Genomic DNA, 26,977 nt, shown 5'->3' on the forward strand with positions numbered 1-26,977 from the left:
ATGTCGCTGCAGGCGAAAGCTGAGACCAAAGCCAGCACTGTTAAAGGTGACAAATGTCCTGATGGCAGTGCTTGGGCCCCGAGCCCCGCCAGGCCTGCGGTCACAGCAGCCTTTGAATTTTCTGTCATTACTTTCTTTTCTGTGTAAGCTAGTTTGGTTGAGTTTTCTGTCAAATGCAACAGGACAACCCAACAGGATGCGGTAAAAAGTGGGGAAGGGTGTGCCAGAGGAAGGGAACGGCACGTGCAGAGCTCCCGGGATAGGGATGAAGGAGACTTGGTGAGGAGTTTGGGGTGTGACCGGAGCGGGCAGGGAGGCCTCAGATAGGTCTGATCTAACCTTTCAGCAGTGGGGAGTGTGGCGGGGTGGGGACAGGGGCACTGTTGTGTCTTACAGACGTCCCTCTGGCTGCAGTCTGGAGAATGGATTACAGGGGGTGAAGGCAGGTCCCTACAGGCGTTGACCCCTTGGGGGATATCAGCACCTTGTTGGGTTAGGACCCTTGGACCTGGTCTTATCACTCCAGCCCTATCTCCTGTCCAGGCCCCTCTCTTACTTATCTCGGGGGCAAGCCAATGACTCACTCATCAGACTGGACGAACCTGCTGGAACTATCTTAACCCAAACTGGTGACATTCACTCTAATGTTTATGCGTTCTGCCCTTCTGCATGCACTCTACTCTCCAGACCCTGGGGATGGGCCGCAGTTCATGGCCGTGTGTCAGGTGGAGCCCAAGCACCACACACACACACACACACACACACACACACGTGCGTGTGCACTTAGTTCCACATCTTCCAGCAGGCCCCAGCCTGCCTGCTGCTGTCCCTGCTGAGCTTCCTGGTGCCTCTGGGGCCCAGCTTGGGGGGCCTGCCCTCTCCAGGCAGAGTTGCCTAGAGGCAGGGCCCCTGCGCCGGCAGGGCTGGGGGGGGATGTCTGTGCCAATGCTCACCATCCCAGCGCTCAGGCCTCCCTCCTGGGACCCACAAGGGATGGCCAGTGTGTCCATGCACAGAGGGTCGTGCACAGAGCGCCTGGGGCCGCTGGCCTTTCTGTGGCATTGGTTTTCAGACCTTGGGGCAGAAGGCTGGCAGTCACCCCCACAACTGTCCCTGGGGTCTGGGTCAGCGTCCCCGTCCTGCTCCCCCAGGCCTCCATCCGGACACTTTGTTGTGTATCTCTGTGTTAGGAGGAGCTTTAGAAAATGAGTACTATGACTGGGTGTGTATGTAGTTTTTAAAAAAATATTTTATTTATTTATTTGACAGAGAGCACAAGTAGGCAGAGCAGCAGGCAGAGGGAGAGGGAGAAGCAGGTTCTCTGCTGAGCAGGGAGCCTGATGCAGGGCTTGATCCCAGGACCTGAGCCGAAGGCAGATGCTTAACCGACTGAGCCACCCAGGCGCCCTGGATGTAGTTTTTAAATAAGCGTTCTACTTTAGAATAGTTTTAGATATGTAGAAAAAGTGCAAAGATAGTACAGAGAATTCCTGCACACCCCCCACCCACCCAGTTTTCTCTATTGTTAGCCCCTTACACTATTCTCTGCATTCATCACAATGACCAAACCAATACCGATACACTATTATTCACTAAAGTCCACCACTCATTCAGATTTCCTTGAATCCGTGTCCTTCTTCATCCGTGGACACCACCCAGGACACCCTGTTACCGTTAGTCATGGCTCCTCTTGGCCTTGATAGCTTGTCAGACTTTCTTTGTGACAACATTGACTGTTTGAGGAGTGTTGGTCAGGTGCATTGTAAGCTGCCCCCTCCTGGAACTCGTCTGGTGTTTTCCTCATGATTAGACTGGGATCGTGGTCTGGGGGGAGGAAGACCCCAGAGATGTCACACCGTATCAAGGTTGCAAGCTGTCAGTGTGACAAATCATTGTGGGTGTTGACCTTGACCACCTAGCTGAGGTTTCTCTCTCGGTGAGGTTTCTCTGATTGTAACCTTACTCTTTTTCCTTCTTCCCCTCCCGCTTCCTTACTTTTAATTCTTTAACGGTCCCGTGTTACAGTGGTCATTCAGTTTCTTCATTGCTTTGCACTTGGCACTGTTTTAAACTGTTACCATTGTTGCCATGTGGGTCTGGTCTGTGGCTGCAGAGTCCTCTGGGGGTGCCCGTGATGATGCCCAGGCTGCCCCCGGGTACCAACCCCCCAGACCTTGCCATGGGGAGCGTCCATGTCCTCGTGCGTTTGGGGCCTGTTTCAGGACTTCTCTGGACATGAGACCAGGAGCACACTGCAGGTCGTGGGGTGTCTGTATCCGTGTTCTGTGACATTTTGTTAGGCTGCCCTCCAAAAGGCAGCATGTCAGCCTCCTATAACCTCTGTCCCCATAGATGACACAAGCCCCACCGGGGGACGAGCAGTGCCGCTGCCCCTGTGCAGGAGGGGGTCTGAGCACCCCACTGGGCACCCGAGGCTTGCTTTATCCGAGTCACCAAGCTACACCACAAACCAGGGCCCCACCCAGCGAGCCGAGGACCCCTGTGCTCCATCGCTTGGCTGGCACAATATTTGGAAAAGTTTTGAGCCAATGCTTCACATCAACTTATGGTTTCCCAAGGAAAAGTGGTTCTTTTAAAATATTTTGATTTGGTAGCCCCTGTGGCCCCTTAAAATCTCATGGCATCTGAAAAACAGACCCTGCAGAGCACTTTTCTCAGAGGAAGAGCCGTCCTGCAATGGGCCAGGCAGCCCGGCTGGAGGTAGTAAGTGGCCCATCACAGGAGGTATGCAAGGTGGGCCAGGAAGGCCAGGACATGGGATGGAGCCCTTGAAGTTCTGTCTTGTCAAGATTCCATGGTTTTGTTAGGCACATGTTCCCCCCTTCCGCTGCTCTGCTGCCAGGGCTACCGAGGCGGCTCCTCATTTTTTGGCCGAGTTCGGGCGGATCTGTGGGGCAGTGGTGCCCCCTTGTGGCTGCAGCCCCAGCCTAAACTAATCCCCCACCAATGGCGAGGGATGGATTTGGACAGGTGGGTATGAGGGCAAGGTGTTGTTTTAATTTCAAGTTCTTATTTAAATTCTAGTTGTTTAACATATACTGTAATATTAGTTGCAGGAGTAGAATTTAGTGATTCATCACATTACATATAACACCTAGTGCTCATCACAAGTGCCCTCCTTAATCCCCATCACCCATCTAGCCTATCCCCCACCCATCTCCCCTCCATCTGCCTTCAAAGGGTTCTCTATTGTTAAGAGTCTCTTACAGTCTGCTTCTCTCTCTCTTTTTCCCTCCTCTATGTTCATCTGTTTTGTTTCTAAATTCCACATAGGAGTGAAGTCATTTGTCTTTCTCTGACTTATTTCGCTTAGCATAATACACTCTAGCTCCATCCATGTCATTGTATATGGCAAGATTTCATTCTTTTTGAAGGCTGAGTAGTATTATATATATAATATATACACCCCACATCTTCTTTATATATTCATCAGTCAGTGGACATCTGGACTCTTTCCATAGTTTGGCTATTGTCAATAATGCTGCTATAAACATCGGGGTGTATGTGCCCCTTTGAATCAGTTTTTCGTGTCCTTTGGGTAAATACCTAGTAGTGCAATTGCTGGGTCATAGGGTTGTTCTATTTTTAACTTTTTGAGGAATTTCCATACTGTTTTCCACAGTGGCTGCACCAATTTGCATTCCCACCAACAGTGTAAGAGGGTTCCCCTTTCTCCTTGTTAACATCCATTAGCAGCAACATCTGGTGTTAATTTTAGCCATTCCGACAGGTGTGAGGTGGTATCATTGTGGTTTGATCTGTATTTGAGCGAAAGGTATTTTTGATGGTAAGGAGGACCATGGCGCCTCATGGGGCACACAGAGGCCCTGCTCATGAGCCGTTGTGGCTGGAGGGAAGGGGGTTCTAGGAGCAGAGGCTTGAAATCTGGGGGAAGTTGGATGGGAAGAGCATTGCATGCTGAGTGAGGGGTGGTCCTCAAGGGGATGTGGCCTGGGTGGTGCCCTGACTTTGGCAGAGTGGCCAACCCTCCCTTGAACAGCAGGTGTGTCCCCTGCAAGGCTGTGGTCTCCCTGGGGTCTGCTCCGTTGCCCCACCTGTGGGACCACGAATTCTCACCCATAAGGATCTTCCTGGCAAAGGGACTTATTGACCTGGCCTGACCTGTGCTGCCACATGACCACCATTGGTGGCCAGGTGCTTTAATGGTGGTGGAACTGCGGGCCAAGCTCACCACCCAGAGAACCGACATGTCTTGGTTCCACCAGCGTCTACCTGGCAGCAGCTGCCAGGTTTCAGCCTCTGTGCTTGGGGGCCCCTCATTGCTAAAATTTCACTCCACCCCTCTCCAACCAGAAGGGCGGGCTTCTGTTCCTATTTTACAGAAGTGGAAACTGAGGCTTAGAGCCTGTGAACTCCTAAGCTCACATAGAGATTCACACCCAGGTGTACCTGCCTGCAAAAGCTCAGTGGTCAGGAGAATGAAACAAGTGACAGGCTGGGAGAAAATATTTGCTAAAGACATCACTGATGACGGACTGTTATCCAGAAAATACAAAGAACTCTTAAAACATAATGAGAAAATGAATGATCTGATTTAAAAATGGGCAAAGACCTCAACAGACACCTTATCAAAGAAGATGTATGGATGACAAGTATGTGAAGAGATGTTCAACATCATACATTATTAGGGAATTGTACATTAAAATGAGACACCACTTCACACCTAGTATGATGGCCAAAATCTAGAACACTGACAATACCAGATGCTGCTGGGGATGCAGAATAATGGGAACTCCCACTCATTGCTGGAGGGAATGCAAAATGGTATAGCAACTTTGGAAGACAGGTTGGCAATTTCTTACAATACTAAACATGCTCTTACCATATAATCCAGCAGTCACACTCCCTGGTATTTACCCCAAGGAATTGGAAATATATATCCACACAGAAACCTGCACAGGGATGTTTCTATCAGCTTTATTCACAATTGCCCAAAATTGGAAGCAACCAAGATGTCCTTCGGTAGGTGAATGGGTACATAAACTAGTCTATCCAGATGATGGAATTGTTTAGTGCTAGGAAGTGAGCAACCAAGCCATAAAAGACATGGAGGAACCTAAAATGCATATTATTAAGTGAAAGGAACCAGTCTGAAAAGGCCACGTAGTGTGTGATTCCACCTATATGACATTCTGGAAAAGGCAAAACTATGGAGACATAAAAGATCAGTGATTGCCAGGCATTGGAAGGAGGGAGGGACGAGGAGGTGGGACCCAGAGGATTTTTAGGGCAGTGAAACTACTTATAATGGTGACACATGTCATTATATATTTTTTCAAAACCCATAGCATGTACACCACCTAGGGTGGACCGCCAGGTGAAGTGTGGACTTTGGGAGATGATGATGTGTCCATGTAGTTCATGAATGGGTGTTGATAGTAGGGGAGACTGCGTGTGTAGGGGTAGGGGCTATGTGGGAACTCTGCACTTTCCACCCAATACTGCTGTGAGTCCAAAACTGGTCTGAGGGACGCCTGGGTGGCTTAGTTGGTTGAGCATCGGACTCCTGATACCCGCTCAGGTTATGACGTAAGGTTTGTGAGATGGAGCCCTGTGTCAGGCTCCATGCCCAGGACCCTCTCCCTCTGCTCCTCACCCCCCCCAAAAAACCACTCTGAAAAACAGTCTATTAAAAATAAACAAATAAAAAAACTTCATTGCATTGCCCTACCCAGGCTCCAGAAGCTCACAGTCTGGTGGGGAGCTGGACATGGAAACAGGTACAACCGTTTGGACAGTCACTGCAATGAGGAGGAAGCCACAGGGGGCTGTGGACTCTTAGAAGGGCTATTACGCTGGCATCAGAGAAGGCTTCCTGGAGGACGTGTTGCCTCCAGTGGGTTTTGCCCTTCCAGCAAATTACCCAGGTAGAGAAGCAGGGTGGGCATTCCAGGGAGGGAACCAGCTTGCACCAAAGTGCAAGGTATTGGGGGGAGCAGCGGAAGTTCTCAGGTGCAGAGTGGGGATGCGCCTGAGCAGAGTTAAGTCGCAAGAGGCGGGCCAGTGGACCCTGGGCGCCGCTCCTTAAAGCCTCCCGGATCCGGCCCAGGTTGAAGCGAGGTCGAAGCGAGGTTGGAGCGAGGTTGAAGCGAGGTGTGGGCTCGCGGAGGCTGCTGCCGGCTAAGGGTGTATGCGGCGACGCCTGGCGGTGGTGAGGGGCACTGCAGGCGGCCGCGCCGGCGCCGACCAGGGAGCGTCTGTGCTGGCCGGGGCCGGGTGGGGCTCCGCATCCCAGGGCAGAAATCAGGGGGTCTGTGACTAGGGATGCACAAAAACGACATCTTTTGCCTGTCACTAGCCTCTAGTGGAACTGTAGTGTTTCCTTTCATTACTCACACAGACAACAAACCACGGGAGCTTTAGCTGTGTTCACACTACATTTCGGATATCTCACAATATCATTTCTGCTCGTTAGTACTTTGAAATTATCGTGGGCGTTCGACCTGCCACCAGACCGTGTTATTCATTGTGTTAAGGCAGAAGCCCACACAGTGCCATCGTACCAATTTCTTTTTAGTATTTGGATAACTATAATTTCAGTGTCATTGGCATTTAAAAACTCACCCAGACTGCCAAAGAGGTTTCTGGCACGCACACACACAAATATGTGTGCATGCACATACCTAAACGTGCCTACAGATACACACAAACACGTGTACACATGCACCCACAAACTTGCGTGTGAACACAAACACATGGGCATGCAAATATGCACGTGTACACACACACTTGGTGGAGAAACCCTCTGAAGAAGAAAGGTGACTGCAGTGAGTGCCCAGCATGAAGTGGCTGTCCATATAATTTATCATCTAGATCTGTCCACCTGAGTGACAAAGAGGCACCACTAATAGGCTGGGACGGCAGGTATCCACGGACTCTCGCAAGCACACCAGCTCAAGGGCTACCCTACGTCTGAGGCCTACAGGGCATCCGTGGTTGTGTCTGGGCTTGTTTCTGTGGGCTGGTGAACATGAGTGTGCATCTCATGGGGGGGGCACCGCTATGCGGATGGCGGGGGTGGGAGTGTGTGAATGGGGGATTCTGATCTCTGGTGCCTGCCAGACTTACAGCCTGGCCTACTGCCCCTTGTTCAGCCTGGTCATTCTGGCCCCCAGAGGAGACCTTGCCCGGGTGTTCCCAGGGGTAGCCAGTGGTCTGGGGCGCAGGCCTGCCCTGCCTCCTCTGAGAGAGATAGGGCGGGCTACAAGTGTAGCCTTCTTGCCGCACCAAACTCATCCTCCTTTCTGTGATCACTCCCATTTTACAGATGTGGAAACTGAGGCCCAAAGAGGTAGAATATTTTGCCCAGGGCCACGTAGGCTGTCCAGCCATGGATGATGGAGGGGTAGGATGCCTGGGTCTTTCTGGACCTCAGTAGTTTCACCTGCCATGTCAGGAGGTGACAGGAAGATGTCTGAGGCTGACCTAGCAGAGGAGACCCTCAACTTCGGTCTCTCCTGTGTAACTCCCACCATGACTCCCCATTCCCCAAAGCACAGGTCCCAGTTCCCCAGTCCTGCATTGTGGACCCTGGCCTCTCTGGCCTCATCACCCATCACTCCTCGTCTGTTCTCTGTGCTCCAGCTACCCCAGCTTTTAGCCCTTCCCAAGCCCCTCCAAGCACCTTCACACCCCCATGCCTCTGCTATTCTGTTTCCTGTGCTGGGAGTGCCTGGCAAACTCCTCCTCATCCTGTGGTGCCCCATTCTGATCGCCCACACAGAGCTGGCACCTCCTTGCTGTGGCCCCCACTGCCTTCACACACCCTTGTAGGGGAGCCTGTAAATCTCAGGATTTATGCAGATAAACACCACTCTGCATCTCCAGCACTTAGCACCAGGGGCAGCATAAAGTAGGCACTAATAGATGTTTGTTGAGTGAATAAACAAACTTGTTTGTGCATTGCCCCCTGCCCCCCGCCCCCCATGAGCTGCTTGAGAAAAAGGCTTGGGCCTTTCCAGCTATTCAGGTGGAAATCCGAGTTTGTCCAACTGTCTAGGCTGAAGGGAGGAGCAGGTGGTGACGGCAACAGTCAGGGTGCAGGGTCCTAGGCTGGGGCTTGTCTGTGAGCTGCACTGCCCCCCAGTACCTGAAGCATCTGCCCTAGGTTCCTCTCTGCAAGCACCTTGGGAAGGGACTGCTTTGCTGTTGTTTCCACTTAGGCCCCTGAGGATCCCCAGTGGGGCTAAGCCCTCCGTGGCTCTCTCCCTCTGCCCTCAAAGGTCAGTGCTGGGCTAGGCCTCATCCTCTCCTCTGTCCGTGTATCGGGTCGGAAGCTCAAGGCTGGTCCGGCCTGACCAGGGCCAAGCTTTATGAGCTTGTCCTCCCCACCCCAGCCACTCTGACCCTGTGAAACACGCCAGGAAGGGTGGGGACAGGAAGGGGACAGCGGGTCTCTGAGCCTGCCCCGGGGCGCTGTCAGCCGTGTCAGGATTTATGCCTTGATGTTCCCACCCCAGGAGCTGGTCACCAGGCCGATGCCTTTGGGCCGGTGCTGAGCCATCCCTGCAGGGGACCTGGCAGGGCCCGAGAACTGAGAGCCGGCCAGGAGGGGGGCAGAGGCGCAGAGGTGTCCTGAGACAACAGCCCCCTGCAGATTGGTCCCCAAGTGAACACAAGTCACCTTGTCACCTGTGGGATGAGAACTGGCCGGGCATACCCACCCACCAGCCGCGGTGAAGGGGAAGTACCCCACAGGTGGGGCCTGAGGCCAGTCCAGCCTTCGTCCAGTGGAGGGACATTGGCTAGGACATCCTGCCTCCGCGGGCCTCTGTTTCCTCAAGTGTGAATGGCGTAATGGAGCAGCTGCCTGCGGGGCCCCTCGGCAGTGTTATGTTGTGCCATTTGCAGGGGGCATCGCTTGTTTGTGTCTGCCTGGCGGGCCCTTCCCTTCTTGTCCTGCCAGCCACCTCCACACTCTGTTTACTTTGGGGGAGCTCCCCTCCCCCATCCCCATGTTCTTAGCCGGACTGTCTCCCCGCACACCTTTCTACCTGTCCCTCCAGGCACTGGGAGTCGAAGACGGAGCCTCCTCAGCAGGCCTCCTCAGGAGTGAGTGGCAGCTCAGATGGGCAAGAAGTAAGGGGAGAGGCGGTTTTAGGGGTTTTGCTGATCTCAAACTGAGTTCCAGAAGTCATAGTGGGAAGGACAGGGGTGGGGGAGGAGGGACAGGCAGACCTGAGTTGGATCTGGGATGCGGGGGAGGTGGCACCATGGGTCACCTAGTTGCTCATTTAGAAGCCTGGAGTAGCTGGACTCCTCTGTCTCACCCCCCCACATCCCAACCATCAGTGAGTCTGGCTTCCTGGACCCTCAGAACATTCTAGAACCCAACCTCTTCTCTAGCCTCTACTTCTCACTAACCCCCCCACATCCAACCATAGGCAATCCCTTCATAATCAGCCCTCAGAACACTTCAGAACCCAACCATGTCCCCTGCCTCTGCTGCCACCAGCCTGGCTCCAGCCACTATGTCTCACCTAGAACATTGTGATTGCCTCCTCCCTTATCCACACCCCTCCTGTCCTCACCTTTCTCTTCAAAGCTGCCTGAACATTTATTGTAAATAACTTGCCTGTTCTCAATTCCTCCCACCCTCCATGGTTTCCCACCACACCCAGGATAAATTTAAATTCCTTACTGTGGTCTGTAAGACCTCTGAGTTTTGGCCCCGGCTCACCTCTCTGACCTCCTCCCCTTCCCTCTTTCCACATCCACAGTGGTGTTCCTCACTGTTCTTGAACTTACCTAGAATGTTCCCACCTCAGGGCCTTTGCGCTTACTGTTCCCTCTGTCTGGAACATTGTTTCCCGGGTCTTCATAAGACTCCTTCCCTCCTTTTATCAGGTCTTTTTTCAACTGTCACCTCCTCATGGAGGTCCTCCCTGACCTCATATCTACAGTATGCCCCCCCACCACCTATCATTCCTCATCTCCTTACCCTTTTATAATTTCTTCAAAGCATGTTCACTGATGTTATTTTATATATTTAGTTGTACGATTATTATCTGGGGCTTGCTGGTAGACATACCTGGTGGTGTGATGAGTCCTGGGATGGGGAAGACACAGCGGTCTGCGGGGGACTCAGAACAAGTTCCTGCCTCAGTGTCCCCCGGAGGCCTGGGCTCTCCCTCCTCAGCAGCCTGCTAACGAGATGTGGGTAATTCTGAGTCCTCGCTTTGTCCTGGAAGAGAGGTTGCCATGGAAACAGAGGCGCTAGGCTCCAGCAGAGGGAGCATTAACCTCCCTTTGTTAGATCTGGGGAGGACTGCCTTCTGGGGGCCACCGCACCTGCTGCCGGGCTTTGGGAAAGAACACAGCCTGCGCTCTGAGCTTGTTGAGGGGCCAGTGGCCAAGACTGGGGACCTCCAGTCTGGCCATCCTTCTTACCCTTGAGCCTGTGTGTTGTCTCGTGGGTGAGGCAGATGCTGAAAGGGCCGGGTTAAAGGACAGAGTTCACTGCAGAGTGGTGGAGGATCAGGCGCGCACAGACCAGGGACGTCTGGATCCCCCGCAGGTCCGCGCCCCACTGTGTTTAGCTGTTCCAGGGCCCCGCCCTTCTCTGTGCCCGTAGCACCGGCCTTTCCATCTGCACACAATTCTGCTTTAAGAAAACCAATGCGGAGCCCACCTCCCTGCTCCCGTGCCCACTGGGGCATAATGTGGGCTCCGCTGGGGTGGGCCACTGGCCGCAGTGACAGCTGTCAGCGTGGTTGCAACCGAGGACATCCCCTGGGCTCCAGTAGTCCCCTCGGGTGCTGCAGGAAGGGAGGGCCCGCCTGTTGGGCACAACTGGGTGGTGGGGAGGTTGAACCCCTGCCCGTGCCTCCCCAGGACAGAGCTGCAGCCGGAAGGTCCGTGACCTCCGGGCTCAGGGGTGTGGTCGCTCTCTTCCGGTCCGCCTGGCTGCTGCCCAGGCCTGGGGGGGGGGCGGGAAAGGGGGAGAGGACAGGAAGCCCAGGCCTCTCTTGAAGGGTCAGTCCCCCTCCAGCAGGTGGTGAGGCCCAGCCCTCCAGGGAGCTGCTCCCGCCTGCCAGCTGCCCCGGCCCTGAGCGGCTCCCAGCCGGGCCTTGGGCGCCTCTTCCCTTCCCGGGGCGTGCCCCTGCCCCGCCACCGCCCAGGGCATCCCGGCTCCCCGCTCGCCGCTCCGCAGGAAGGGCCGCTGGCGTCCAAGGCCAGAGCCGGGCGCCGCCGGAGCCGGACGCCGCCAGGGGGCGCTGCGGCGCCGTGGGACGCGCGTGCCCCGAGCCCGGGCCCTGTGCGTGGCGGGCCTGGCCCTGAGGGTCTCGCAGCAGTTCCCAAACGCCTGGGTCACGTGGGGCCCCACCCTCCCCTCGGCCTGGCCACTCACCACTGCCCCTGGCTCGGGGGTGGAGGGGGCGGATGGGGCCGGCTCCCACTTCCCCCCGGTAACGCCGATATAAGCCGGGCTGGAGGGAGCCAGGGCCGAGGCCCCAAGCCAGCCCTGGGTCCCCCCTCTCACGGAAGCAGCTGCCCTGACGTAGAGACTTTGGGGCATCTTGGGCCACTTCTCTGCAGGGCATGGGCACCCGGAGATTTCTGGGCGCCCCCATTTTCCCAGAGAGCAAAGGCAGAGATCACGGGGACCGTGGATTAAGGAGCTTACACTCTCTTGCGTCTGATACTGCACTTTTCAAATTTCAGCATCCGAATTCTGACCTGGATGTGTTCTCAGCCTTAGTGCGGTGTAGAGGGGCGAGGAGCGCAGACCCTGGCACTGGATCCTGGGTTCCAATCCCAACGCTGCCAGTTACCAGCTTTTTGCGGGCCGTTCCCTTAACTTCTCTGTGCTTCGGTTTCCCGGCCTGTGGGGCGGGGTTACTGACAGGCCCGGCCTCGCGGGGTTGCTGAGGACTGAAGGAGGCAGTGCCCGTTCTGTGTCTCTGCAGTGGTCATTATGGTCGCTCAGTATTGCCTCACGGGCTCAGGAACCCCACCACTCACAGGCGGCAGAGCAGAGCATCAGGAAGTGCAGAAATGTAGCTGGAGCGTCCAGGAGACATCAGGCTCAGGCTTTCCTTTCTGGAAGGAAAGGAAAATGAGAGGCCCCAGCAGGTTGAACTGCAGAAGGTGGAGTCTGTGCCCGGCCATGACTGTGACCGTGGGTGGTATGGGCAGCGGCTGGACGCTCCGGGCCCCAGTCTCCCCACCTGTAAAATGGGATGCCTCCCCTAGCTTCATCACCTGAGAGAGGCTTGGATGGGGAGGCCGGAGACGGGGCAGCCCCACCACTCAGGAGGGGACAATGACAGCCGTCATCAGGCCATCTTGGAAGGGTGTTGGATGGGTGGACAGTAGCTCTCAATGCCCCTGGCTGACCCTCTGGGCCTGGGCACAGCCCCTCTCCCAGCCATATATCCCTCTTCCCTGCTGAGGCTGCCATCCCCTGAGCAGCAGGGCGAGGATGCGCAGTAGCTGCAGCAGCAAGAAGCCCACTAGAGGCGGTGCTTCAGGTGCAGAGGGGCGACAGACTGGGCAGAATGACATGGCGGCTCCCAGGGTGCCAGGAAACTCCGTGGCCATTCTCACTGGCCCCTCACTGTACCTAAGAGAAACTGAAGTCATTGAGGCTAAGGGGCTTGCCCCAGGTCACACGGCGAGACAGAGGTGGGTAGGATGCAGGTGGTTGAGCCTAGATGTCTCTTCCATGATCAATATCCAGGCCAGATTCATATCTAAAGACCTCTCCGTACCAGCATGGAACAGCATGAAGATGTGTTTGTGGAGTGAATGACTGTGTCTATCAGGCCACATTACCAAAGATCTATGCTTGCAGTGAGGGAGGGGATGTTCTGCTCAACTTTGCTCTTCTCTGAGCTCCCTGGTTCCTATGCTCAGGTCCAGACCCTTCAGTGGACTCTGAGATGTACAGTGACCCCTGGAGACTCCTTCCTGTGAAGAGTGGCTCAGACAGGACAAGTGCAGCCTCAGGGGTTCCAGCTACTGTCCCTAATTTTCTGCATGATTGTCCTGGGGCAGGAGGGACGGGAGGGGCCAGTAGGTCTGTGGGCAGGGCTGGGACCCTTAGGAAGACAGGACTTAAGCTTGTGAGTAAGGGCCCCCATTTTAGTCACAGCTGCCCCATACTGGGGGTGAGCAAGTTGGAATGGCCATTGGATGGGAATGTTGAGGCAATCATTAGTTCAAGTCATTACTGAGCACCTACTGTGTGCCAGACGCTGGAGCTGACATTATTTTGCTGGAGAAAAGGACAATCAACAGATAAACAAATTTAGAATGTGAGGGCAGGGGGTGACAAGTGGGAAGACGGACAGGAGAGCAGAGTCGGGGCAGAGCAACAGCGGGAGCCTGGGTTAGATAGAGGCAGCCTCACAGCGCCAGAAACCTGAACGAGGAGGAGGTGGCTGTCCCGTGAAAGGCAGAGGGGCCTGTGGGGCGAAGGCCGGGCAGCAAGAATGTGCTGGAGTGGCTGAAGTGGGGCAGGAGAGACTCAAGAGGACTGTGCTCCATGCCCTAGGCCTCCCCTGCCTTCTTCCCAGTCCTGCCACCCCTTCTTCACTCCAGCCCGCTCTCAGGAACCCCAAGCGGCCCAGCCGGGAAAGGCTGCGGCAGCTCTATTGGCCACACGGGGGCAGCAGAGAACATACCTGGGAAGGAGTGGGGAGGTTAAGGGCTGACCCCGAGCACTGGGGGGCTCTCTGACAGCTGGGGCTGGGGACCGGACCCTCTCACTCTGCTCCTCTGTACCTGTCCTTGCAGCTCTCTGCTCGGCAGTCAGAACAGTGCCTGCTAAAATCCTGACGCTTGCATCTGTGGCCTGGGGACACTCACAGTCCCATCTCTCTGGGGCACGTGGAAGGTCTCCGAAATGTTGTTTGCCATCATGTGTGCCTCAGCTGATTAACTTGCTTTGGGCATCTTGCTTACACTCTGGGCCTCAGTTTCCCCATGTGTAAGATGGGGATGATGGTAGGGCTATGGCGTGGGAGTCCTGTGCAATGAAATTGATAGAACACATGGGGCATGCCAGGTCCTCAGCACTGTGCCTGGCACCAGTAACTGCTCAATGATGATCGTTTGTAATGACAACGATTAATGACTTGGGGGTGTAGAGCTGAGAGAGAGAGACGGGCTCTTCAGATGGGAACATTGAAGGGGAGGGATTTTCCTAACTTATACCCACCAGCAACGAGGCCAGGAGACCCCCCAAGATTCCCTGTCCTGTTGCCAGATGGGGGACCCCAAAAGGGTTGTCAGCCTGGCCCAGGCCCCTCTATGGCAGGCACAGGACTAGAATCTGAGATGGCAGCCTCCTGGCCGCAGCCTACCCTGCCCCGCCGTAGCACATGCCCCTTCAAGGCCCCTGTCCCCAGCCTCTCCCCCAGCACTGGATGTTCCAGGACCATGTAGGCCCTGCCTGCACAGCACCCCCTGCCCAGGAGGTGATCGTCCCTCCCTGACAAGCCAGCTGTGTCAGAGGGAGGAAGGAGCTTGCTAGGGTGGGAGCATCCCAGGCTGTGTCCCCCCATGTCCCTTCTCTTCCCCAGCTCTCCCTGTGCCCAAGTGTGCGAGGGGAGAGAGCTGCAAATGTTAGAATGCTAAATGCTCGGAAACCTGGTCCTTTAGTCTTTGAATTCCTAGATTTTCCATCAGATGGGGGCCCCCTCATTTCTGACAGAGCTTGGAAGGGAGCCCCATGATTTTTTTTAAAAGATTTTATTTATTCATTTGAGACACAGAGATACAGAGGGAGAGAGAGAAAGCATGAGCAGGGAGAGAGGGAGAGGGAGAAGCAGGCTCCTCGCTGAGCCAGGAGCCCGATGTGGGGCTCGATACCAGGATCCTGGGATCATGACCTGAGCCAAAGGCAGACGCTTAACCATCTGAGCCACCCAGGCGCCCCGGGAGCCCCTTGATTTTGATGTCCTTAGGGTGCGGGAGGTGTTTCTGGAGGGTGGGCAGCATGGGCAGGCAGCTGGAGGTGGCGGTGGGGGTGGGAGCTAGGGGGGTACGGGGAGGGGGAAGGAGTGTTGGGGAATATTGTGTGAACCCCCTCCCGCCAGGGTAAGAACCTCCTGTCAGTGGTGTCCTTGTTCGCTTGGTGTGGAGGGGAGGCCACGCTTCTGCGCCCCTCTCTCTCCACGTCCTTGTGAAACACCCACAACCCTCTTGGAATAATTCCTCCAAAACCTCGAATACCTCCAGCGTCTCCCAGGGTATTTTTCTTGTGGTTAAGGTGGTATTTACAGTGAAAACAGCTATTGAAGCAAATCGCAAAAATAATGTCAGTGTTTCCACTTTTGACAAAAATGGGAAGGCAGGTGGTTTCTTGTCTGCGATAAGCGCATCTGCTCCTGCAATAATTACTATTTGAGATAATTATGAAAAAGAATTTAAATACTTAAGGCATGCACAGAGGCCAGGACAACTTTCTTTCGCCTTATTCATAATTTCTCCTGCAAGTTGGAGTCTTGTCTTGACGAGGGCCGAGGGAGGGCCCTGGGAGGGGCGCCAGAGGTGGTGGGCCAGTGCTCAGACCCCGTGGCTGGGGTCTGCTCCGGGGGTAAGAGGTGGGCGGGGTCCCAGAGGGAGCCCAGGTCTTGGAGGCGGGCACACCTAGGTTGAATCTGGACTTGTTAGGGGCGCGACCGTGGACAACCCGTTCTGCACCTCAGTTTCCTCATCTGTGAAATGGGGTTCATGATTGGGTACACCTTAGAGAATTGTTATGAAAACCAAAACAGATCAGGTACGGGAAGCACTCAGTGTTCTGCAGGGTGAACAGCCCAGGCTCAGCATGCAGGGCCTGGGGCGGCTTCTGCAGCCCCCTATCTGTGGAAATAAGACCCGGCAGGTGCTCGAGGAGAACCCCGGTGAGTTTGCATTCCCTTCTCTCCACTGTCCTGTCTGAACTTCTGGGGATGCAGGATGCAGAGGGCAGCAGGGTGGCAAATGCCCATAAGCGTGGAAAGGAGCAGCCTCAGGTCCTGGCCCCTGGCCCCAGGTCAGCTTCTGGAGGAGGGTCAGGACTGAGGGCTGGGGGCCCAGGTGTTCCAGTCAGAGCTCAGCAGGGCGGGGGTAGATAGTCATGGAGAAAATGTTCTCTCTGGCACCTGAGGGGTCCAAGCAGCACCTGGGTGACCATCTACCAGGGATGCCAGGGAAGGGACAGGGGTTGGGCTGGGGGACCCCTGAAGACCTCTGTGTGGTCTTGAGAGTTAAGGACAAATCAGAACCCAAGAATCCTGGGTCCTGGGGGAAGTTAGGGAAGGAAGACATGGAAGAAAGTTGGCTGGGGCTGATGAAGCACACACGAGGTCTAGAGAGGGGGGAGGGCCTTGCCCAGGCTCACACAGGTGCCTCTGACAGAGCCCAGGCTTCAGTTTGCCCCCACCCAGGGCTGCCTCTGGGGGCCTGGGGACCTGCATGAGTGGAAATGAGGCAGGGGGCTGCCCTGCATGACCTTGAGGGAAGAGGATTCTGTGACCCATTCAAGCAGAAATGAGGAACCCCCCCAGGGGATCACAAGAAGACAAGGCAGGTGCCTCAGTTCTGTGCTGGTCCTGCTCTGACTCATTGTCTGGTGTTGCATAGGTCTGTCTGTGCCTGACTTGGGCCTCACTTGTCTCATCTTTGCAACAAGAGGGTTGGACTGTAAATGAAAACCCCAAAGAGTGATGGGTTAAACGAGGGAGAAATTTCTATCTCTTTTATATTTAAGCCTACAGGTAGTTGGTACAGTGCTGACATGGAGAGACCAGCCTACCAACCAACCAAGGAGATCTGGTTCTCATGGTCCAAGATGGCTGCTGGAGTTCCAGCCATCACGTCTGAGTTCTAAGCAGAAAGAGAAAGGATGGAAGAAGAAAAAGGGACAAAGTGTGGGTATTAGGTATCTCTTAAGACAGGCTCCTAGAAATTGATGCTGGGTACTATTTCACACATCCCAATGATTAGAACTTAGTCACATGGTCACTTCTAAATGGGAGAGATGCTGGGAATAAGGTCTTTATTCTAGGAGCCCAGCTGAAGATCAGAGAAAGAAGGGGAGGATGGTGCTAGGGTCTACCAGCTGACTCTGTCTCAGAATGATCTTGTGGGCCTTTCTGCTTTGACTCCTGAAGGGTCTGAGGGTCTGGAAATGTACAATTTGCTATGTCCCAGACTTTAAAGAATAGAATGCAGGCTAAATTGGAATAAACAAGCTTTCAAAATCCTAAGATTGTGAGATTGTAGAATTTCTAAATATAGTGTGCGTGCCTGTGTGTGCGCGCCTGTGTGCCAAGAAGCAGGGCCCCCGCTCAGGTAGCAGATCTGGGGCTCTCCCGGGGCAGAGGCAGGTGGTGCCCCACGGTGGACAACCTCTCTGGGCCCGGCGGGCTGCTCCCTCGGCTCCTGGAATCCACTCACGCGGCCTGTCGGCACAGGTGCCTGCGTGCGCGGGAGGCCCGGGGCCAGGGGCGGCGGGAGGGGGGCGCCCAGGAATGCCTGCTCTTTTTAAGTCAGAGTCGTCTGTGCCGTCGGCAGAGGTCTGGCGCCAAGGGCCGGCTCGGGCAGTGGGGGGCGCCCGAGAGCAGGCTCCGGGGCGCCGGGTGGGGATGGGAGGGCGGGGTCTGAGCGCAGGCGCTCCCAGCGGGCGGCCTCCAGGTTGGGATTCAGGTGTGTGCTTTACGGCCACACTGTATAAGACAGTGATCTAGGCACTGGGCGTGCGGCAGAGAAAGTCCCTGCCCTGGGGGAGCCACGGTCAATTAACAAAAGGTATCAGTGAATAAATGATCTAGGGAGCCAAGCAAGCAGGAGCTGGGGTGGCAAGTGAGGCAGGGGCTGCAGTTCTAGATGCCTGGTGGTCAAGGAAGGACTTGCGGGGGTGGGTGACACTTGGGCCGAGGCTTGAAAGAGAGGGAGGAGTGAGCCCAGTGAGCATCTGAGAGAGGGCGAGCCAGGCAGAGGGCACAGTCTGGGCAAAGGCCCTGAGGCAGGCACGGGCTGGTGTGGCTGAGTTCCAGAGTAGGGCCAGGGTGAAGGGGAAGGAGGCAGGGAGTGAGGTCAGGGAGGTCACGGGGCCAGATGGGACAGAGCCTTGTAGCCATAGGAAGGACTTGGCCCTGCTGGGGGTGGGGTGGGAGCCCCAGGAGGTCTGAGCAGAGGAGGCTCGTGATCCGATCCAGGTTTTCATGGGATGCCTCTGGCTGCCGCGGGGAGAATGTAGGTAAGATGCTGGTGGCTCAGTGTCCCCACAGGATGTCCTCCCTTCCTCAGCGACACGGAGCTTCCGGCTTCCCCGGTCTGGCCCTCTGCCTTCTCCACAGCCATTGTTGGGGCTCAGGCCTCAGCTCTCACTGGTCATTCTCTTGCTTCTTGTCTCCTCTGGGCTTTAACTCCTTCAAGATGGCAAAGGGGCTGCTGTGGTTCCACACCTCACTCGCAGCATTTCTAGCAGAGCCAGGGGACGTTCCGGCCTTTGCCGGGATTGGGCCATTACTGTGTCAGCCCCTGAGGGAGGAGGATGCCACGCTCCCATTGGCCTTGCCCCGGGTTATCTGAGTCAGCGGTTAACGCGAGGGGGGTGGGGTTCCACAGACCAGCTTAGCCTGGGTGAGGCGAGGCCACCCCTCTCTCCACGACTGCACCCAAGAGAGGCATGTGGCCTTTCTGGGGGCTAGAATGCTGTCCCGGGGGATGCATGCCCGGGGCCGGGGCTGTAAGCACTGTCCCCTCCCCCCCTTCTAGCCGGCTTGGCCTCTGTGTGATTTGCTATTGTTGCCAGATTACCACAAACCCTGTGGCTTAACGTACTCACTCTTCTAACAGTTCTGCAGGTCAAATATCCAAAATGGGTTTTATGGGGATAAATCCAAGTGTCAGCAGGGTTGTATTCCTTCTGGACTCACCAGGGGAGAAGCATGTCCTTGTCTTTTCTGGCTTCGGTTGGCCGCCTGCCTTCCTTGGCTTGTGGCCTCATCCTTCATCTTCAGAGCCAGCAGCCTCGGGGTTTTCTGTGACTCTGACCTTCTGCCTCCCCTCTTCCACCTTTTAGGGACCCTTAGGATGATGTTGGGCCCACCTGGAGAAGCAGAACAATCTCCCACCTAACATCCTTTGTTACCATATCTGCAAAGTCTCTTCTGTTGGGCGAGGTAACACATTCAGAGGCTCCAGGGATTCGGATGTAGACACTGGGGGGCACATTATTTGCCTACCACGTGGCCAACATGGCAGCCCCTGCTCACTGTGGTCCTCTGGGGGAGTCTGGAGCCGAGTGAGTGAGCTGCACGGAGTGGGCTGTGCCTGAATTAAAGGGGGTGGGAGGGTTTGCTTTCACCGCCCCCCAGGGCAGAGCACATTCCAGGCTATCCCGGTTCTCACCCCTCAGCAGCCCATCTCTGCTTTCTGGGTTGGGAGAGCAAAGACACCAGGAATTATCCCCAACCCACAGCCATCACCACACATCCAGTGTGGCTCACAGGGGGCTCATGGATCTCAGGGTGCCGGGGAGGGTCCCTGTCCCACAGTGCTGCCTCCGGACCTAAACGCCATCCTGCAGAGAGCAGGCTGGGCCACTCACGGAGGGACTCCTCCCCTCCCGCAGCTGGAGGAAGGTGACAGCGAAACGGGCCGTGTGGAGCTCTGGAGAGCCCAGAAGGCGTGCGCACCATGACCCAGGGAAGCTGGCCCTGGGGCCCCACGGGGAGACCTAAACAGGTCTCCGGGTTCCCTGTGACCTCCCCCAACTGGGCCTTCCACTTGGCCGCTCTCCAGGTGCCTTTGTGCGCATCATGCTTAGTCCTGTGTGCCCTCACCCCCGTCCACTCCGCAGGGCCTTCCTTCAGCCAGCACGTGCGTTCGATCTGAGACCGTGTTTTCAGTGATTCAATGAGGAGATCTTAAATTAAAATCTGTATTTATTGCTTTTCGTGACAACACTCTAACAACAACCCAGAAGCCTCCACGGCCCACATTTCCACTTGGCAACAACTGGCTGGCACTGAGCCCCCCTCCCTTTGGATGGAGCACCTGCTGTCCCACTCACCTCAGTCCCCACCACTCCCTGCAGTCTGCCCAGCCAGAACCGCTTCTCTCATCTCTGCTGTTGCTGTGGGGCCTGGGCCTTGATTTTGCATCCACACCTCGTCGGGTCCTCACTACTCCCTGCCCCTCCCACCCTGTCCTGATGCCCCGAAGCTGGTGGGGCCTGGGCAGCAGGGACCTGCCCCGGAGAAGCCACCGTTTCCTGGTAAAGCATGACCCAGGGAGATGGGTTCCCCACGGGTCCAGTGAGCATGGGGCACTGACTGAAGGTCACATGTGACCGTGGTGGAGGGCCCCGTCCTGTCATGGTACCCTCCAGGCCTGGGCCCTGAAGACGGCCCATCCCCACTGGGCTGGAAGGGTGGCCACCGAGCCCCTGTCTGCCTCTGCCTTTGACTGGCTCTGTGAACTTCAGCAGTGCCCTCACCTTTCGGGCTGTGGTGGGTTTTCCTACCTGTGAGCGGAAAGAGGGCTGGGTGACGCGTTCTCTGAGGGGCCTTCCAGCCCAGGCCCTGAGCTGCAGCCTCGAGCTGCATTTTGACATCATACAGTGCTGGGTTCTAAACCTGTTTCCGCATGACCCTCCCTGGATGTCCACTTTACAGATGGGAAGGTCCCTACCCAGCCCCTTTGTCCTACCCAGCCTCCTGAATGCCATTGCTCTTACGCATGGTAATGGCCCTGAACATGCGTTTGTAAGCATCCAGACGAAAGGGAGGAGGGACTTAACATTTATTATATTTTTTTAAAGATTTATTTATCTATTAGAGAGAGAGAGAGCGTGCAAGTGGGGGGAGGGGCAGAGGGAGGAGGAGAGAGAATCTCAAGCACGCTCCGCATTGAGTGCTGAGATGGATGCAGGGCTCCATCTCAGGACCCTGAGATCACAACCCTGAGATCATGACCTGAGCCGAAACTAAAAGTCGGATGCTCAACAGAGCCACCTAGGAGCCCCAGGACTTAGCATTTATTAAGCACCTACTGTTTGCCAGGCATTGTGTTTGACGGTGGATCCCGAAGACGACTCTGTAAGCTGGATTCATCACCCTCTCATCACAATAAGAAACTGAGGCTCAAGGAGGCCCTGGGAGCTGTCCTGATGGGGTGGGAAGTGCGGGGAGGCGTTTGGATTTGAATGCAGGCTGCTTTTCCCACCTGCAGTGGCACAGCCCAGGTGAGCCAGGAGGAGAATCTGTCCGAGCTCCTTGAAGATTCCGGGGCTCACTTCCAGCCTGTGGTGAGTGGTGGCAGGCAGCTCCGACTGGACTTTGTCTGGGAGTGGGAGGCAGGCAGTGGGTCGATGTGCTGCTGGGCCGGGCCGCCTGGGAGGGGCGGGCAGGAAGACAAGGGGGCCTTGGGCCCTGCCAAGAGGTATTGATTCCAGGCACCAGGCACTGCGTTGGGGCCCAGCCAAGAGATGAGGTCATGAAGGACGGGGACGGTGACTCTGGGGGCCGCGGCGTCCCGGCCGATGACGTGATCGCCAGACGTGAGGAATCTCTCTCTGCCTGGAAGATGCAGGCTCTCTCCTTCCTTCTCCTTGACAACCCCCCATACTCCAGCCCAGAGTACCAGGAGAGGGGAAGTGTATGGGCCCTGCCTCACTGTTGTGCTGTGTGACCTTGGGCAAGTCACGACCCCTCTTGGTGTCCTTGTGGGACTCCATGGCTCTGGGGGCACCTCCAGTGAATACTTTGATCAGTCCCCACCTGAAATCCTCAGTTTCTGGAGGGTCAGGCAGAAAGGCATGGGTACCTGGGAAGGGGGTCATCAACAGCTCCCAGCAACCATCCACAACTGCCTCAGTTTCCCCACCTAGTCCTTAGGGACAGGAGGTGGCTTTCTTCTTAGCTCTCTCTGGAATTACCCCTTGTGGAAGCTAGAGTGCGAAGTGGGGGGTCGGAGCCCCAGGCTCTGCCACCTGCAGGCTATGTGGCCTCTAGTAAGCTGCTTACCCTCTCTGTGCCTAGTTGCCCATCATGAGGCTGTGGCGAGGGCATGCACCGAACTGCCCTGTGCAGGGCCTGGTGTATGGTAAGAGCTGAGAGATGCTGAGAGTGCGGGTGGACTCCTGGCCATAACAGGTCCCCTGGAGTCTTCCGGGCCTGAGTTTGGGTCCTGGCTTTAGTGCTGCTTAGCTATGAGAACTTGGGTGGGTTGGCCCCCTTCACTGAGCCTCAGTTTCCCCATCTGTAAAGCGGGGACAGCAGTATTTCCCAGAGCGGGTCGCTGGAGACATGAAAGAAGGCCGTGTGGGGCAAGCCCCTGATGGTACGGCCCTGTGCATGCTGGCCGTTGGTGTCCTGGCTGCCTGGTTGGCCTTTCCCTGCCCAGCACCTCCCCTCCCCTCCCCTTGGCTCAGCCCAGGGCAGCACGGGCTCCCCCAGGCCCTGGAGAGTGCCCTGTTAGAGCACTCAGCTGTGGGTCAGCGTGTCACCAGAGGGCTGCAGATGGTGGTGGTGACCACCTTATCTTCCACTTCTCCCAGAGCCACAGCCCAGCACCCACCAGCCTGGGATGCCATCTTGGCTACAGGACCGCAGAGCCATGAGTCTTTTTAAAGTTTCCCTTTTAACTCAGGGAACTTGAAGTAACCTTAGGGGGAAGAACCGCAGATAAACAAAAGGAAGACAAGAAAACTTGCCTGCAATTTCCACCTACAGAGCTGGCCATTGAGCATTTAGATGATCCACAGAGATGGTCCTTTGCATTTCTAGCCTCTTTCACTGTGGCTATGCATGCAGATTTATATTTAGAGAGAAGGGACCATGCCATTTTCCACTTTAATGGTACAGAGCGCTCATCTTCCCGTGTCGGTGAATGTTTCTCTACAACACCATTTCACACGGCCGCGTCATAGCTTGAGGCCTTGACGTGATATAACAACACACACAGCCCAACCCTCCACTGACATTTAGGTGTTGTCTAGATTTTCCTGGCTGTAATTAATATGCCCCATCACTCTTGCAGCTGAAGCTGCCTGGTCAAAGGCTGTGCAGTTTTAATGTTTGATTCTTGATATCAGTTCATATTCCCAGCAGCTGTGTGTTTGTTTGCGTGCAAAATGTTCTGGGCTTGAAAATGATCTGTGCTATGTTTGTTTCCTTTTTCAAGCATGCTTTGGAAGAGCTGATACCACCCAGAGAGGCAGACTGCTTTCTTGGGTATCCTTAATATCAGCCTCATCTCCTCCCACTCTGTGCCTCTTTGTGTGCTTCCTAGCCATGCTGGCCACCTCACTGTTCCTCAAACATGGCAAATATCTCTGCCTCAGGGCCTTTGCGCCTGCTGTTTCCACCCTCTGGAATCTCTTCCTTTAGATAGCCACGATCCATCTTTTTCTCAAGAACTCATATTCTATTTCCTGAGAGGTCTCCCCTGGCCATCCTAGTTCATATATACCTGCCCACCCCCATCTCTTTATTATCCTGTTTTTCTTTACCATAGAACTGTCACGTTTGCAATTCGTCTGTTCTGTATCTTTGTTTACTTGCTTGAGGCCCAGCTCTTTGGGGGGACGGTGGGGTACCAAGTGGAAGTAGCAATGGCACAGGCTGAAGGTCAGCCCCAGTCTCTCTCAATGGGAGTAAAAGGAGCCTCCCCTGTGCCATTCTCTGCAGTGTCCTTCAAGCCCAGGCTCGTGCCTGGAAATCAGAATTGGAATAACCATGAACTTGGAAGCAAGTGTGCAGTGACCCAAGAGTAGATGCTCTTGGCCTCTTGTTCAACAGAATACACACTGGGCAGTTTGAGGGGTGAGCAGAGAAGCAGACTTGCCTTCATTCTCCAAGTCTCGGTTTCCCCAGCTGTAAAATGGGAATAGTCTCTTCTAACCAGCATGTGTGTTGTGAGGAAAAAGGTGATGATGTATGTAAAGTGCCCAGCACTGCATCTGGCTCATCATGGTGAAAACATGCAGAGTTCTTGCCATTTCTGTGCCTGGGGCACTGTTCATGCACTTGACATAGACTATCTCATTTACTCCACATAACACCTGTGTAGTGTGGAGTAAGTCCTGTGTTATCCCCACTTTACAACTGGTCAAACTGAGCCCAGAGAGGTCATTGCCCAAGGCTGCCTGGCTCATGGAGGCTGGAGCTGGGATTCCATCCTGGAAACTTGGCCTGCTTGCTTACCACTGCACAGTCCTGCATGTTAAGCGGTGGCAGTAAGTCAACAGAGGTGGAATCCAATATGGCTCCTGATGCCCTGGGAGACCTTGGGCAAGGCGCATCTTCTCTACAGGCCTCAGTTTCCCCATCTGTAAAGTAAAAAGCACACTTGTGTTTCATGTATTTGTCAGTGATTCTTTGGGGGAAAGTAGGATTAAGTCTTTGGGAAGCTTCTGGCAGGAGGGGGATGGCAATACCGAGCACAGGATAAGGGGAAAGCAAAGGATGGGAAAGAAAATGCTTGGAGCAGGGTCGAGGGTCAGAGTCTGACTCAGGCACTCACTGCAAGGACACTGCACTACTCTCCTCCCTCTAACCTCCCTCCTCCTCTGCCACAGCTTCTCCAGGGGGAAATGCCACCGTGTCCTGCCCATGGCTGCTCAAAGACCGGAGCCTGGGCCAAGGTGGAGATGGCCCAAAGCTGTGGACAGGCCACAAACTGACTCTGGAATCAGAATGGCCTTGTCACACTGTCAGGACTCAAAATGAATCTGACTAGAAATTAATGTGAATCCCAGGACTTGGGTCCAAAAAGCAAGCTACGCATGGCTAGGACCACAAGGTATGGCTTAGCACTGTCCATGGTAGCCAGGAGCTCAGTCCTTGTGGTACAGACAAGCAAATGTGCCCAGGCCATATTACTAAAGGCATAGAGCCTAGGAGGAAGGTGATTGCTGCCTCCATCCTTCAGAATTCCCTAAGTGCTATAGCTGAGATCCTTAAGAAAAGGACAGGTATAGGCTGAGGTGTGTCTTGAGGGGGCAGCCAGGCACTAGAGAATTCACTTCATGGGGAGCCATTAGAGAAGCTGGGCCACTCAACTTAGAGAGGCAGCCCCAGGAGTCCCAGTCACTACCTCCCCCAGTGTCTTCAGGGCTATCCTGGAATGATGAAGGGTGTGGGGCGGTTCAGGCAAGTCTGTGGATCAGAAGGCAGGGGACAGGACCCTCTCTATATATGTATATGACACTGTGAGAAGCTGGTAGCTCTGTTGGAATAACTGCTTTTCCCTAGTCCTAGTTTCTCCGAAAGAGATGGTTATCTCAGGATATATGTATTCCATCCATCCATCCATCTGTCCAGGTATCCATCCACCTACCCATCTATCCATCCAGCTCCCACACACCCACCCATCCATCCATCCACCCATCCACCCACCATCCACCCACTCACCCACCCAGTCATCCATCCATCCATCCATGCATCCATCTGCCTACCCATCTATCCATCCATCCACATATCCACCCATCCATCCAATCACCGACACACTCACCCATCCATCCAACCACCCACACATCCACCCAGTCGTCCACCCATCCACCCACCATCCACCCACCCATCTACCCACTCATCCATCCATCCATCCATGCATTCATCTGCCTACCCATCTATCAATCCATCCACATATACACCCATCCATCCAACCACCCGCACATTCACCCACCCACCCATCCACCCACTCATTCACCACCCACCCATCCACCCACTCATTCACCCACCCACTCATCCATCCATCCATCCATCCATCCATCTATCCATTCACCCATCCATCTATCCATCTATTCATTGACCCACCTACCTATCCATTCAATATTTACCAAGCCTTCTTGCACTAGGCTGGGGCCACAACATTGAAAACAGACACCGCTTCTGCCCTTGCAAAGCTTATAGGCTGGAGTAAAGGCTAAACAGACAATAACACCTAGTGTGGTAATTGCCAGGTGAGTGAGGGTCCTGACCAGGGTGGCGTGAAGGAGGGTGGAGAGACTGCTTTTTGAAGAGGGATTTAGGTGTCAGATGGGAGGTTAGGCAAGATGACCTCAGGGTCTGTCAACAGGAAGGGGCAGTTTGGCACAGTGTCCCTGATCTCAGGCTGTTGTTGGCAGCACAGACCATGATTTCTAGCCTCCAGAGGCCATCAGAACCTTTCTTCTAGGAAGCTGGATGGGTTCTCCAACATCCCAGCTGGGATCCACAGAGAAAGGAAAGGCAGGGTGTGAATGGGGTTCTGGATGACCCAATTCCTTCAACAAAACAATGTGCGCTTTCTTCTCCATTAGGTATTGGGTGCTGCAATAGATATAGTTTGAGCTGGAGACCCTTGTTCTCTCTAGTGGTCCTCTGTGGATTTGGCCTTCCCACACTCAGTTGGCTTTCTTAGGGGGGATTTATTATTATCTTTTGGGGAATAATATGGGTTGGAAGGGGAGTGGATTATCACTCTAGGTTTCAGACAGGAGCATATAACCCAGGCATGGCCAATCAGACAAAAGTATGCCCTCACCACAGTGATTGTGGGGTCTCATAACCTAAGACAGGCCAACTAGCCTCAGTCCTGAGATTCTGCTTGCCGCCATCAGAGGAGCGCCTTCTTGCATTCTAGAGGCTTGGAGCCACATGACTGCAATCTGGGAGCTTCAGGCATTTTTAATTTAATTTTTAAGCATTTAAAATTACTTATTTTTTCCGGCTTTATTGTGGTATAATTGACACAATTGCAATGTACTTAAAGCATGCAATGTGATGATTCGATATGCCTATACATTGTTCCAAGGGCTCCTCCCGTCTAGTTAATTAACATATTCATCTCTTCACATATTTCTTTTGTGTGTGTGGTGACAACATTTAAATTCTACTCTCTTAGTGGATTTCACTTATACGATACGGTGTTATCAACTATATGTTGTACACTAGATCCTCAGACCTTACGCACCTTATACCCTCTTACCAACCTCTCCCTATCTCCTCCA

The sequence above is a fragment of the Halichoerus grypus genome, chromosome 1, assembly GCF_964656455.1.
Source record: "Halichoerus grypus chromosome 1, mHalGry1.hap1.1, whole genome shotgun sequence".
Lineage (NCBI taxonomy): Eukaryota > Metazoa > Chordata > Mammalia > Carnivora > Phocidae > Halichoerus > Halichoerus grypus.